Below are 16,093 nucleotides of genomic sequence, written 5' to 3' on the forward strand. Positions count from 1 at the left end.
TCTCCTCCGCTTTGAGTGTTTCCGTGCCGACGGCGGCTGACAGCTGTAAAATCTGCTATCGCCACGTTGACCTATGCTCCGCCGCCCTCCTCGCCCGCCCCTGCATGGCCGATGCGGGCGAGCTGATAACAGCCTCTTTTATGTGTCGCTTAGCAGCACAAAGGGAGGCGGCCATTGATCAAATGCCAGCAGACTGATGGCGGCTCAACAGGCCCATTTTCTCTTTTTTATTTTTAAAAGAGCGCGGAGGGAGCGCTTGGAAAAACGAAGGATTCAAATCGGGATGAGCAAAGCCGGCGGAAAGTGACAGTTTGTGCTGAAAGAGAGCAAAGAAAAATGCCGGCTTGAAGGAACACGTTTCTTAACCCTTCCTTCATTTTTAGTCCAGCATTCAGTTTTTTCTGCCGGTTGTGTCGCACCAGGCCAGGATCTGTCTTGGTTATCCAATTTCTGCCGAGCAAAACTAAAACTTCCATTTCTCGGTGCTGCTTTGTGCAGGTGGAATTATTGTGTGAATGCTCCAAAAACGCTTTTTTACACCTGTTTGACGTTGGAACTCTTTAAATGGGGGGAAAATGTGGAAGGTAAAGCGTGCCAAAATCTGGAAATGAAGAATAATAATAAACAGATTTTAAATTGCAATAATAATAATTTAAAAAATAATACTAATAGTAATAGTAATAATAACAATAAATAAAATAGATAAGAAAAATAAAATAAATAAATATAAAATAGTAAAAAAAAAATATATATATAAAATAAAATCAATAAAATCAATAAAATAGATAAAATACAAAATTAAATACAATAAACGAAAGTAATGGATATATTTTAAATAGATATTTAAAATATATTTGGTATTACTTTTATTTTTTTTTAATAGATATTTAAAATATATTTATTGTTAATTTTTTTATTTTTTTTATTTAATTCATTAATTTATTTTATTCTATTTTATTTTATAAACATATATATAGATATATATAGATAAATATAAATATTTAAAATATATTTATTATTACTTTTATTTATTTTTTTAATTATTATTTAAATTTTATTTTATTTATTTATTTTTTTAAATATATTTAATGATGTTTTTTATTTTTATTTTATTTATTGTTATTATTACTATTACTATTATTGTATCTATTATTATTATTATTACTATTTAAAATCTATTTATAATTTTTCTTCATTTCCAGATTTTGGCGTGCTTTACCTCCCACATTTTTCACCCCATTCAAACTGTTCCAACTTCAAACTGTTCAGCCTTTTCGGGAGTAGCGAAAATACCTTTGAAAAATTCCAACAATTCCGAGATTTCCCAGATTTCCAGGTTTTCCGGCACATTTTTCCCATTCAAAAGGAATTGGCAGTTTTTCCAACTTTTCCCATTTTCACATTGTTCAATTGATTCAAACCATTTCACCTGCAACATATTCCACTCATCCTAGAAATTTAAACTATGGACTGGACTCTCACTATTATGTTAGATCCACTATGGACTGGACTCTCACACTATTATGTTAGATCTACTATGGACTGGACTCTCACCATTATGTTAGATCCACTATGGACTGGACTCTCACACTATTATGTTAGATCTACTATGGACTGGACTCTCACTATTATGTTAGATCCACTATGGACTGGACTCTCACTATTATGTTAGATCCACTACGGACTGGACTCTCACTATTATGTTAGATCCACTATGGACTGGACTCTCACTATTATGTTGGATCCACTATGGACTGGACTCTCACTATTATGCTAGATCCACTATGGACTGGACTCTCACACTATTATGTTAGACCCACTATGGACTGGACTCTCACACTATTATGTTAGATCCACTATGGACTGGACTCTCACTATTATGTTAGATCCACTATGGACTGGACTCTCACTATTATGTTGGATCCACTATGGACTGGACTCTCACTATTATGTTAGATCCACTATGGACTGGACTCTCACTATTATGTTGGATCCACTATGGACTGGACTCTCACTATTATGTTAGATCCACTATGGACTGGACTCTCACTATTATGTTAGATGCACTATGGACTGGACTCTCACTATTATGTTGGATCCACTATGGACTGGACTCTCACCATTATGTTAGATCCACTATGGACTGGACTATCACTATTATGTTAGATCCACTATGGGGACGGCGTGGCGCAGTGGAAGACTGGCCGTGTGCAAACCGAGGGTCCCTGGTTCAATTCCCACCTAGTACCAACTTTGTCACGTCCGTTGTGTCCTGAGCAAGACACTTCACCCTTGCTCCTGATGTGTGCTGGTTAGCCCCTTGCATGGCAGCTCCCTCCATCAGTGTGTGAATGTGTGTGTGAATAGGTAAATGTGGAAGTAGTGTCAAAGCGCTTTGAGTACCTTGAAGGTAGAAAAGCGCTATACAAGTACAACCCATTTATCATTTATGGACTGGAATCTCACTATTATGTGAGATCCACTATGGACTGCACTCTCACCATTATGTTAGATCCACTATGGACTGGACTCTCACACTATTATGTTAGATCCACAATGGACTGGACTCTCACTATTATGTTAGATCCACTATGGACTGGACTCTCACTATTATGTTAGATCCACTATGGACTGGACTCTCACTATTATGTTGGATCCACTATGGACTGGACTCTCACTATTATGTTAGATCCACTATGGACTGGACTCTCACTATTATGTTAGATCCACTATGGACTGGACTCTCACTATTATGTTAGATCCACTATGGACTGGAATCTCACTATTATGTGAGATCCACTTTGGACTGGACTCTCACCATTATGTTAGATCCACTATGGACTGGACTCTCACACTATTATGTTAGATCTACTATGGACTGGACTCTCACCATTATGTTAGATCCACTATGGACTGGACTCTCACACTATTATGTTAGATCTACTATGGACTGGACTCTCACTATTATGTTAAATCCACTATGGACTGGACTCTCACACTATTATGTTAGATCTACTATGGACTGGACTCTCACTATTATGTTAGATCCACTATGGACTGGACTCTCACTATTATGTTAGATCCACTATGGACTGGACTCTCACTATTATGTTAGATGCACTATGGACTGGACTCTCACTATTATGTTAGATCCACTATGGACTGGACTCTCACTATTATGTTAGATCCACTATGGACTGGACTCTCACTATTATGTTAAATCCACTACGGACTGGACTCTCACTATTATGTTAAATCCACTACGGACTGGACTCTCACTATTATGTTAGATCCACTATGGACTGGACTCTCACTATTATGTTAAATCCACTATGGACTGGACTCTCATATATACATATATATATATATATATATATATATATATGTATATATGAAATACTTGTCTTTGTGAATTCTAGCTGTAAATATACTCCTCCCCTATTAACCACGCCCCCAACCACGCCCCGCCCCCAACCACGCCCCCCTCCCTCCAAAATCGGAGGTCTCAAGGCTGGCAAGTATGGCCTTATAGTCCGAAAATAACGGTACATCTGAGTCAGTATGGTTCAGAGTCACCTCAAACCCCCGCCGACACTTTTGTCTTCGACATTTTTGTTTTGGATGCTGCGACCCGACATTTGAAGGATGCTCGCGTCCCCTAAGACGAAAAAAAACAAAAAAAAACACTGTGAGACGCAATCAGGGTGATTAGCACAACAGACATCTTCCGCAAGTCTGTGCTTTTTGGGAAGAGACAAAGTGGCCTTTTATTTCTGCCACTGTAATTAAACGCTGACACACACACACACACACACACACACACACACACACACACACACACACACACACACACACACACACACACACACACACACACACACACACACACACACCACCACGGGGGCGAGGAGTCTTTGACACTTGGGACAGTTGGAGGAGTCTCCGTCAGCAGCACCGGAATTAAGTCGCCATTGTTCGTCTATTCTGGGTTCTGACGGCTGAACAAAACGTTGTAAATTTGTGTTGCCCTGAAAGAACTCTAAGTCCTGACTCCCATGATTGCTGCTATTTTTGGTATCATTCTGTCAATCCCAAACACAGGGACAGTATCGTCCTACCGTTTACATTTAAAGCTACACAATGCCAATGTCTGTTAAGTATTTTGTCATAAACTTTGCACAATCCCATTCAAGATCAGACAAACATTGCAGGGGGACAGAACAGGATCGCTGACGGGTCTGCCGGCTTCCAGCGCCCCTTACAACGATCCTAAATTCTTGTTTGGTACGGTAGCATCGCTAACCCAACAAGGGACTCCTTCCAGTAGCTCCACCCACTCAGCAATGCAATTCTTTAATAAGAAAATTGAAGTCATTAGAAAGGAGATTAAAGACAATGCGTCCCAGCTACAACGGGGTTCTATTAACAAAGATAAAACTGTACATACGGCGGATACTGCCCTCCAAAATAGTTTCTCTCGTTTTGAGGAAATAACATTAGAGGAATTGTTACAACGTGTAAATGGAATAAAACAAACAACATGTTTACTTGACCCTCTTCCTGGGAAACTTATCAAGGAGCTTTTTGTATTATTAGGTCCATCAGTGCTAAATATTATAAACTTATCACTTTCCTCGGGCACTGTTCCCCTAGCATTCAAAAAAAGCGGTTATTCATCCTCTTCTTAAAAGACCTAACCTCGATCCTGACCTCATGGTAAACTACCGACCGGTGTCTCACCTTCCCTTTATTTCCAAAATCCTCGAAAAAATTGTTGCGGAGCAGTTAAATGAACACTTAGCGTCTAACAATCTATGTGAAACCTTTCAATCCGGTTTCAGGGCAAATCCAGCCTATCTTGCCGATTGTATTGTACCATATGTCCCGGCAAGAAATCTGCGTTCAAAAGACTCCGGCTTATTAGTGATTCCTAGAGCCCAAAAAAAGTCTGCGGGCTATAGAGCGTTTTCCGTTCGGGTTCCTGTACTCTGGAATGCCCTCCCGGTAACAGTTCGAGATGCTACCTCGGTAGAAGCATTTAAGTCTCACCTTAAAACTCATCTGTATACTCTAGCCTTTAAATAGACCTCCTTTTTAGACCAGTTGATCTGCCGCTTCTTTTCTTTTTCCTATGTCCCCCCCTCCCTTGTGGAGGGGGTCCGGTCCGATGACCATGGATGAAGTACTGGCTGTCCAGAGTCGAGACCCAGGATGGACCGCTCGTCGGGACCCAGGATGGACCGCTCGCCTGTATCGGTTGGGGACATCTCTACGCTGCTGATCCGCTTGAGATGGTTTCCTGTGGACGGGACTCTCGCTGCTGTCTTCGAGCCACTATGGATTGAACTTTCACAGTATCATGTTAGACCCGCTCGACATCCATTGCTTTCGGTCCCCTAGAGGGCGGGGGGTTGCCCACATCTGAGGTCCTCTCCAAGGTTTCTCATAGTCAGCATTGTCACTGGCGTCCCACTGGATGTGAATTCTCCCTGCCCACTGGGTGTGAGTTTTCCTTGCCCTTTTGTGGGTTCTTCCGAGGATGTTGTAGTCGTAATGATTTGTGCAGTCCTTTGAGACATTTGTGATTTGGGGCTATATAAATAAACATTGATTGATTGATTGATCACTCCACGGAGACAGCCCTCGCAAAAACGACTAATGATCTATTGCTAACGATGGATTCTGATGCGTCATCTATGTTGCTGCTCCTTTTCGATACCGTCGATCATAATATTTTATTAGAACGTATCAAAACACGAATTGGTATGTCAGACTTAGCCCTGTCTTGGTTGAACTCTTATCTTACTGATAGGATGCAGTGCGTCTCCCATAACAATGTGACCTCGGACTACGTTAAGGTAACGTGTGGAGTTCCCCAGGGTTCGGTCCTTGGCCCTGCACTCTTCAGCATCTACATTGCGGCCACTAGGTTACATCATACGCAAATACGGTGTTAGCTTTCACTGCTATGCTGATCACACCCAACTCTACATGCCCCTAAAACTGACCAACACGCCGGACTGTAATGAAATTAAACAACGGATGTCCGCTAACTTTTTGATTGATTGACGATAAAATAAGAGGGGGTGCAGACTGAGGCCAAGGGAAAAAAACAACTCATAGCCATAGAACAAGAGGGAAACATCAAACATCAAAGAACACAGAGGACATTAAAGACATCAAAGCAGCAGACACTTCTACATACAGCTATGAATAAAAAGTAAAAGAAACATATCCAATGTGGTGGCCTCTGCGGTGTTCCACGCCATGGTCCGCTGGGGTGGAGGGAGCATGGCCAGAGACAGGAGCAGACCCAACAAAGCAACCAAGAGTCAGAGTCCAGTCCAGTCTTAGAGGTTAGTTTGCTGGTAAGCAAGAGGCGGAAAAGTTTTTCTGTTTCCAAGGATTTTAGCTCAAGGGTCAGAAGGCGCGATCCAACAAACGTGGACTTGAAAGTTGTTCCTGGACCCCGTGCTTCAGAAGCATTCCTGAAGGTAACCTTTGGTGTTCTCTCCTCACTCGTCAACGCGGCGTCTCTTCTCCTGCGTTCTGGTGGCAGCGGTCCCTTGCCGCCACCGTGTCAGCGCTGTGCCTCACCCGGCCGTCACTTGTCAATCAAACTCCGGCATGTGACCCTTCTCGTCCTTGGACTGACGGGCCGACGAGTGTGTCTCTCCTCAAAGTTTGTTTGGCGCAGCTGAGGCGAGAGAAAGACGAGTTTCAACCGGACAGGTTGGGGCACTCAAAATAAAATTGGTTTATTTTGTTTAGAAGTGTCCCCAAAGACATTGATCCCTATTACTACTTTTTTGGGGGAAAAAAATGTCCATGGACTCTGGGGAGGACTAACAGAACTGAATGTCCTGAAGAACCGCCAAACTAACTCACTCTTAAAAGTCCTGGTGCTACTAAAGGTCTGAAATGTACCCTACAGAGTCCATGGGCTCTTTTGGGTGTGTTTCAGACTTTTCAGACAACCCAATTCTTCATTGACAATCACTCAGTCATGCAAATTTCATTTGTTTATAAAAATTGCAACAAAAATTGCGATACAGACTTACAAAACCCTGTTTCCATATGAGACGGGAAATTGTGTTAGATGTAAATATAAACAGAATACAATGATTTGCAAATCCTTTTCAAGCCATATTCAGTTGAATATGCTACAAAGACAAATATAAGATGTTCAAACTGATAAACATTTTTTTTCTTTTTGCAAATAATCGTTAGGTTTAGAATTTAATGCCAGCAACACGTGACAAACAAGTTGTCAAAGGTGGCAGTAGATACTGATAAAGTTGAGGAATGCTCATCAAACACTTATTTGGAACATCCCACAGGTGTGCAGGCTAATTGGGAACAGGTGGGTGCCATGATTGGGTATAAAAACAGCTTCCCCCAAAAATACTCCGTCTTTCACAAGAAAGGATGGGGCGAGGTACACCCCTTTGTCCACAACTGCGTGAGCAAATAGTCAAACAGTTTAAGAACAACCTTTCTCAAAGTGCAATTGCAAGACATTTAGGGATTTCAACATCTACGCTCCATAATATCATCAAAAGGTTCAGAGAATCTGGAGAAATCACTCCACGTAAGCGGCATGGCCGGAAACCAACATTGAATGACCGTGACCTTCCATCCCTCGGACGGCAATGCATCAAAAACCGACATCAATCTCTAAAGGATATCACCACATGGGCTCAGGAACACTTCAGAAAACCACTGTCACTAAATACCGTTGGTCGCTACATCTGTAAGTGCAAGTTAAAGCTCTACTATGCAAAGCGAAAGCCATTTATCAACAACATCCAGAAAGGCCGCCGGCTTCTTTGGGCCCGAGATCATCTAAGATGGACTGATGCAAAGTGTTGTTTTTGGAAATATTCGACATCGTGACCAAAGGGGAAGCGAACCATCCTGACGGTTATCGACGCGAAGTTGAAAAGCCAGCATGTGTGATGGTATGGGGGTGCATTAGTGCCCAAGGCATGGGTAACTTACACATCTGTGAAGGCACCATTAATGCTGAAAGGTACATACAGGTTTTGGAACAACATATGCTGCCATCTAAGCGCCGTCTTTTTCATGGACGCCCCTGCTTATTTCAGCAAGACAATGCCAAGCCACATTCAGCACGTGTTACAACAGCGTGGCTTTGTAAAAAAAAGAGTGCGGGTACTTTCCTGGCCCGCCTGCAGTCCAGAACTGGAAAATGTGTGGCGCATTATGAAGCGTAAAATAGGACAGCGGAGACCCCGGACTGTTGAAGGACTGAAGCTCTACATAAAACAAGAATGGGAAAGAATTCCACTTTCAAAGCTTCAACAATTAGTTTCCTCAGTTCCCAAACATTCATTGAGTGTTGTTAAAAGAAAAGGTGATGTAACACAGTGTTGAACATGCCCTTTCCCAACTACTTTGGCACATGTTGCAGCCATGAAATTCTAAGTTTATTATTATTTGCAAAAAAAAATTAAGTTTATGAGTTTGAACATCAAATATGTTGTCTTTGTAGCATATTCAACTGAATATGGCTTGAAAAGGATTTGAAAACTATTGTATTCTGTTTATATTTACATCTAACACAATTTCCCAACTCATATGGAAACGGGGTTTGTAAAAACAATACCCGATGACCCACATCTCTTGGGTCCAACACACACTTGAATGCATGTCTGAGTACAGAGGAGCCAGGTGAAGAAACACTATCACTGGGACCACTTTGACTTCTTTTGGGACCATGCCAGACCCGTCCAGGGCAGGAATATGTACAGTATATGTTTATTTATATTTATAACGTCTGTATGACAGAACTCTACTCCAAGGCCTGAAGGGGTTCAATTTGGACCGGGTAAATACTTGACTTAAAGCAGTGGTCCCCAACCTTTTTGAAGCATTTAAGTCTCACCTTAAAACTCATCTGTATACTCTAGCCTTTAAATAGACCTCCTTTTTAGACCAGTTGATCTGCCGCTTCTTTTCTTTCTCCTATGTCCCCCCCCCTCCCTTGTGGAGGGGGTCCGGTCCGATGACCATGGATGAAGTACTGGCTGTCCAGAGTCGAGACCCAGGATGGACCGCTCGTCGGGACCCAGGATGGACCGCTCGCCTGTATCGGTTGGGGACATCTCTACGCTGCTGATCCGCTTGAGATGGTTTCCTGTGGACGGGACTCCGCTTGAACTGAGCTCTCGCAGCTGTGTTGGACCCACTATACTTTCACAACATCATGTTAGACCCACTCGACATCCATTGCTTTCGGTCCCCTAGAGAGGGGGGGTTGCCCACATCTGAGGTCCTCTCCAAGGTTTCTCACAGTCAGCATTGTCACTGGCGTCCCACTGGGTGTGAGTTTTCCTTGCCCCTTTTGTGGGTTCTTCCGAGGATGTTGTAGTCGTCATGATTTGTGCAGTCCTTTGAGACATTTGTGATTTGGGGCTATATAAATAAACATTGATTGATTGATTGATTTGTAGCTGGGGACCGGTCCACGTTTGAATAATTCTGCCGCCCGGTACCAATGGTGGTTGGGGACCACTGGTTTAAAGGATCCAGATGTAATAATTTCATGTCGAGTTATCATTAAATGACCCGGATACGTCAAAAGGCATTAATAAATCATCCATCCATCCATTTCCTACCGCTTATTCCCTTTTGGGGTCGCGGGGGGCGCTGGCGCCTATCTCAGCTACAATCGGGCGGAAGGCGGGGTACACCCTGGACAAGTCGCCACCTCATCGCAGGGCCAACACAGATAGACAGACAACATTCACACACTAGGGCCAATTTAGTGTTGCCAATCAACCTATCCCCAGGTGCATGTCTTTGGAAGTGGGAGGAAGCCGGAGTACCCGGAGGGAACCCACGCATTCACGTGGAGAACATGCAAACTCCACACAGGAAGATCCCGAGCCTGGATTTGAACCCAGGACTGCAGGAACTTTGTATTGTGAGGCAGACGCACTAACCCCTCTGCCACCGTGATCATGTTATTTTCAAATACCTCAACCCCTAGTAAGCGGCTGTGGAAGATTGAAGTTCCTTGGAGTAGCCCAGTCCATCCAGCTGGATTTGGGCCGCGTATTTAGTAACCTCGGTCAGGGAGAGCGGCAAGGGGGACTACAGAACTTTGACCGTGATTGCAGTACCATTTCTGTCCACATTATTACATTCAGGTTGGGAAAACACGAATAACTATAGATTGAAGTGTCCTGCCCAAGGACACAACGGCAACAATTTTTGGGATGTCAATAAGTGGGAAGCGAACCTGCAACCCTCAGGTTTTCTGGCCGGCCGCTCTACCCACTGCGCCATGCCGCCCCTCAAGCTCAGCTGATATCTGGTAAGTGGCGACTTTTTAACCACAATTTTCCCACCGAAACCTGCTTGATTGCGCTCTAATTCGTAGGAACGTTTCAGCTCCGGGAATTTTAAACAAAGAATCCCGGTGTGTTTGTGTGGCTAAATGTAGCTTCCCAACTCCATTTTTCCACTGTGACTTCTCCAATATTAATTGAACAAATTGCAGAAGATTCAGCAACACGGATCTCCAAAATACTGCGTAATTATGCCGTTAAAGCAGACGACTTTTAGCTGCAGTTCGAGATCCCACCTCAGTAGAAGCATTTAAGTCTCACCTTAAAACTCATTTGTATACTCTAGCCTTTAAATAGACTCCCTTTTTAGACCAGTTGATCTGCTGTTTCTTTTCTTTTTCTTCTATGTCCCACTCTCCCCTGTGGAGGGGGTCCGGTCCGATCCGGTGGCCATGTACTGCTTGCCTGTGTATCGGCTGGGGACATCTCTGCGCTGCTGATCCACCTCCGCTTGGGATGGTTTCCTGCTAGCTCCGCTGTGAACGGGACTCTCGCTGCTGTGTTGGATCCGCTTTGGACTGGACTCTCGCGACTGTGTTGGATCCATTGTGGATTGAAGTTTCACAGTATCATGTTAGACCCGCTCGACATCCATTGCTTTCCTCCTCTCCAAGGTTCTCATAGTCATTATTGTCACCGATGTCCCACTGGGTGTGAGTTTTCCTTGCCCTTATGTGGGCCTACCGAGGATGTCGTGGTGGTTTGTGCAGCCCTTTGAGACACTAGTGATTTAGGGCTATATAAGTAAACATTGATTGATTGATTGAGTGTGTGTGTGCGTAGCGCTCATACTTCCTAAAAACGCATGACGCCCTGCGTACACGTCATAATTACACGACGTTTCCAAGACAAAACTCCCGGAATATTTAAAATTGTAATTTAGTAAACTAAAAAAGCCGTATTGGCATTTGTTGCGATGTTAATATTTCATCATTGATGTATAAACTATCAGACTGCGTGGTGGGTAGTAGTGGCTTTCAGTAGGTCTTTAAATTGTCACTCACACTCTGCTTGACTCATTTCAACTTGATCAAACATTCTAGGTTAAAAAAACGAAGAAAGTACGTCTGATTTCTACTGATACCAGACTGGATCCGTATCTGTAGCTCGAAATCTGAGCTGGAAACCCTGGTTACAAACACTAAATAAAAAAAAACCCAACCTTGAATTCTGGCCTCAATTCCACCCAATAAACGCCAACCTGAGAGACCTGAACCTTGGCCTTGCCCTAACCGCTAAAACTATTTGACAGGAACGGGGTAGAAATGTGTTCACAGTCCAAGGTTGGGAAAACACGAATAACTATTCTGCAACCCAACCGTTGGCAAAAGTAAACAAGAGCAGAATCGTTTGTGGAACCGCTAAAGTCGAGCTCCTCTCTGGTCGCACAATTCGGAACTCAAATCAACCATAGGACCATTGAACAGCATATGCCCCCCCCCCCCAACCCCCCTGCACCCCACACCCACAGTTGTCCTGTTCCCCCTCCAATGCCTCGCTCTCCCCCGTCTCCCGATTGACATTTTGCCAAACGCTGGACCAAAATACCCCGATCCGAAGCGCAGCCGCCATCCTGCCTGAGGAGCACTCGGCTACCACGGCTAATTCCTGAATACTGGCGCCGCTTCAGGATGCTTGACTCATTTCAACTTGATCAAACATTCTAGGCTAAAAAAACGAAGAAAGTACGTCTGATTTCTACTGATACCAGACTGGATCCGTATCTGTAGCTCGAAATCTGAGCTGGAAACCCTGGTTACAAACACTAAATAAAAAAAAACCCAACCTTGAATTCTGGCCTCAATTCCACCCAATAAACGCCAACCTGAGAGACCTGAACCTCGGCCTTGCCCTAACCGCTAAAACTATTTGACAGGAACGGGGTAGAAATGTGTTCACAGTCCAAGGTTGGGAAAACACGAATAACTATTCTGCAACCCAACCATTGGCAAAAGTAAACAAGAGCAGAATCGTTTGTGGAACCGCTAAAGTCGAGCTCCTCTCTGGTCGCACAATTCGGAACTCGAATCAACCATAGGACCATTGAACAGCATATGCCCCCCCCCCCCCCCCAACCCCCCTGCACCCCACACCCACAGTTGTCCTGTTCCCCCTCCAATGCCTCGCTCTCCCCCGTCTCCCGATTGACATTTTGCCAAACGCTGGACCAAAATACCCCGATCCGAAGCGCAGCCGCCATCCTGCCTGAGGAGCACTCGGCTACCACGGCTAATTCCTGAATACTGGCGCCGCTTCAGGACGAGAGCCTCTTCTGGGCTTTTTCACGGAAGTTCAAGGAGGCTTTTCTGGCGTCAGCCGCTCGCACAGGTGCAGAGACAAAGAGCCGTAATTATCATCCCAACCTTTTTTCTCTCTCTCTCTCTCACTCTCAGATGTGCGTCGTGGAAATGCTGCCGCCTGAGTCCTGCATTGGAAACTAAAGACGAGGGCTCGCGAGGACTTCAGCGTGCCGGGAAGAGCTCTTGAGTCTCCTTTTGTCCGTGAAATGTTTGTTTGTTGGAGGAAGTCCTGGTTCGGTGTGCAGATGTCGACAATAAATCAGACTGAATAGCATCAACAAGCCTTTATAACGATGAAGGACGTCTCATCACAGGCAGGTCGATACGTGGTCCGTATCTACAGACCGGTAGAGACCATGTCCTCAGACGTGAAAGACTTTTAGGAGCTCTTTGTCACCAGAGGTGGCCCCAAATGATTGAGGTTGTTGTCAGACTCTGCCAAATAGGACCCTGGCCCCGAAAATGGCCTAGGTTCCACCCAAAGGCCCGTCAACGGTATCTCTGTCCACCGAATGTTAGGGACGTGATCCATTTATTGGAATCTGTAAGAGTATTGACCAGAACCAGACTGGATCGCAATGTTTTAGCCAGGGGGTGTTCAAAGTCTGCCCCCTCGGCAGATCAATCATATACATTTATTTATACAGCCCTCGATCACAAATGCCTCAAAGGGCTTCACAAAGCACGTCGACCCACATCCGGGCAAGAAAAAACTCAACCCAATGGAAACAATGTGGATGTAGATCCTAAAAATGAAATAAATGTATTATCCCAAGTTGTGACTCACAATCTCTGTCCCAGTCACAGTGCCCTATGGTGGTTAACTTAAAGATTACATCTTATAGGACATTTGAGAACTGGTGTCAAAACGGGACAAGCGGCAGAAAATGGACGGACGGGTGGATTCATGGTCCTCCATTGACTCCCCCTAGTGGCCAATTCAAAGAATACAGTTTACAAACCCTAATTAAAAACCAGAACCATGAATTCCGGCCTCAATTCCAACCATTAAACGCCAACCTGAGAGACCTGAACCTCGGCCTTGCTCTAACCACTAAAACCATTTGACAGGAACGCAGTAGTACAATGTTTTGGGTTGCCAACCCCTGCCTTAAGTTGTCACTCACACTCTGCTTGACTCATGTCAACTGGATCAAACATTCTACGCTAAAAAAACGAAGAAAGTACGTATGATTCCTGCTGATACCAGATTAGATCCGTATCTCTACCTCAAAATCTGAGCTAGAAACCCTAATCAAAAACCCGAACCATGAATTCCGTCCTCAGTTCCAACCACGAAACGCCAACCTGAGAGACCTGAACCTACTTAAGTTGTCACTCACACTCTGCTTGACTCATTTCGACTGGATCAAACATTCTACGCTAAAAAAACGAAGAAAGTACGTATGATTCCTGCTGATACCAGATTAGATCCGTATCTCTAGCTCGAAATCTGAGCTGGAAACCCTGGTTACAAACCCTAATTAAAAACCCGAACCATGAATTCCGGCCTCAATTCCAACCAATAAACGCCAACCTGAGAGACCTGAACCTCCGCCTTGCCCTAACCACTAAAACCATTTGACAGGAACGCAGTAGAACAATGTTTTGGGTTGCCAACCCCTGCCTTAAATTGTCACTCACACTCTGCTTGACTCATTTCAACTTGATAAAACATTCTACGATAAAAAACAAAGAAAGTACGTATGATTCCTGCTGATACCAGATTAGATCCGTATCTCTACCTCGAAATCTGAGCTAGAAACCGTAATCAAAAATCCGAACCATGAATTCCGTCCTCAGCTCCAACCACGAAACGCCAACCTGAGAGACCTGAACCTACTTAAGTTGTCACTCACACTCTGCTTGACTCATTTCAACTGGATCAAACATTCTACGCTAAAAAAACGAAGAAAGTATGTATGATTCCTGCTGATACCAGACTAGATCCGTATCTCTAGCTCGAAATCTGAGCTAGAAACCCTGGTTAAAAAACCCCACTTATAAACCCGAACCATGAATTCTGGCCTCAGTTCCAACCTGAGAGACCTGAACCTACTTAAGTTTTCACTCACACTCTGCTTGACTCATTTCAACTTGATCAAACATTCTACTCTAAAAAACAAAGAAAGTACGTATGATTCCTGCTGATACCAGATTAGATCCATATCTCTAGCTCGAAATCCGAGCTGGAAACCCTGGTTAAAAAACCCTACTTATAAACCAGAACCATGAATTCTGGCCTCAATTCCAACCAATAAATACCAACCTGAGAGACCTGAACCTCGGCCTTGCCCTAACCACTAAAACCATTTGACAGGAACGCGGTAGAAATATGTTTTGGGTTGCCAACCCCTGCCTTAAATTGTCACTCACACTCTGCTTGACTCATTTCAACTGGATCAAACATTCTACGATAAAAAACAAAGAAAGTACGTATGATTCCTGCTGATACCAGACTAGATCCGTATCTCTAGCTCGAAATCTGAGCTAGAAACCCTAATCAAAAACCCGAACCATGAATTCCGTCCTCAGTTCCAACCACGAAACGCCAACCTGAGAGACCTGAACCTACTTAAGTTGTCACTCACACTCTGCTTGACTCATTTCAACTCGATCAAACGTTCTACGCTAAAAAACAAAGAAAGTACGTATGATTCTTGCTGATACCAGATTAGATCCATATTTAGCTCGAAATCTGAGCTAGAAACCCTGGTTAAAAAACCCTAATTAAAAACCCGAACCATGAATTCCGGCCTCAATTCCAACCAATAAACGCCAACCTGAGAGACCTGAACCTCGGCCTTGCCCTAACCACTAAAACCATTTGACAGGAAAGCGGTAGAAATATGTTTTGGGGTGCCAACCCCTACCTTAAGTTGTCACTCACACTCTGCTTGACTCATTTCAACTTGATCAAACATTCTACGCTAAAAAGCAAAGAAAGTACGTATGATTCCTGCTGATACCAGATTAGATCCGTATCTCTACCTCGATATCTGAGCTAGAAACCCTAATCAAAAACCCGAACCATGAATTCCGTCCTCAGTTCCAACCACGAAACGCCAACCTGAGATACCTGAACCTACTTAAGTTGTCACTCACACTCTGCTTGACTCATTTCGACTGGATCAAACGTTCTACGCTAAAAAAACGAAGAAAGTACGTATGATTCTTGCTGATACCAGATTAGATCCATATTTAGCTCGAAATCTGAGCTAGAAACCCTGGTTAAAAAACCCTAATTAAAAACCCGAACCATGAATTCCGGCCTCAATTCCAACCAATAAACGCCAACCTGAGAGACCTGAACCTCGGCCTTGCCCTAACCACTAAAACCATTTGACAGGAATGCGGTAGAAATATGTTTTGGGTTGCCAACCCCTGCCTTAAGTTGTCACTTACACTCTGCTTGAC

This window comes from Nerophis ophidion, linkage group LG02 (assembly GCF_033978795.1).
Source record: "Nerophis ophidion isolate RoL-2023_Sa linkage group LG02, RoL_Noph_v1.0, whole genome shotgun sequence".
NCBI classification, from domain to species: domain Eukaryota; kingdom Metazoa; phylum Chordata; class Actinopteri; order Syngnathiformes; family Syngnathidae; genus Nerophis; species Nerophis ophidion.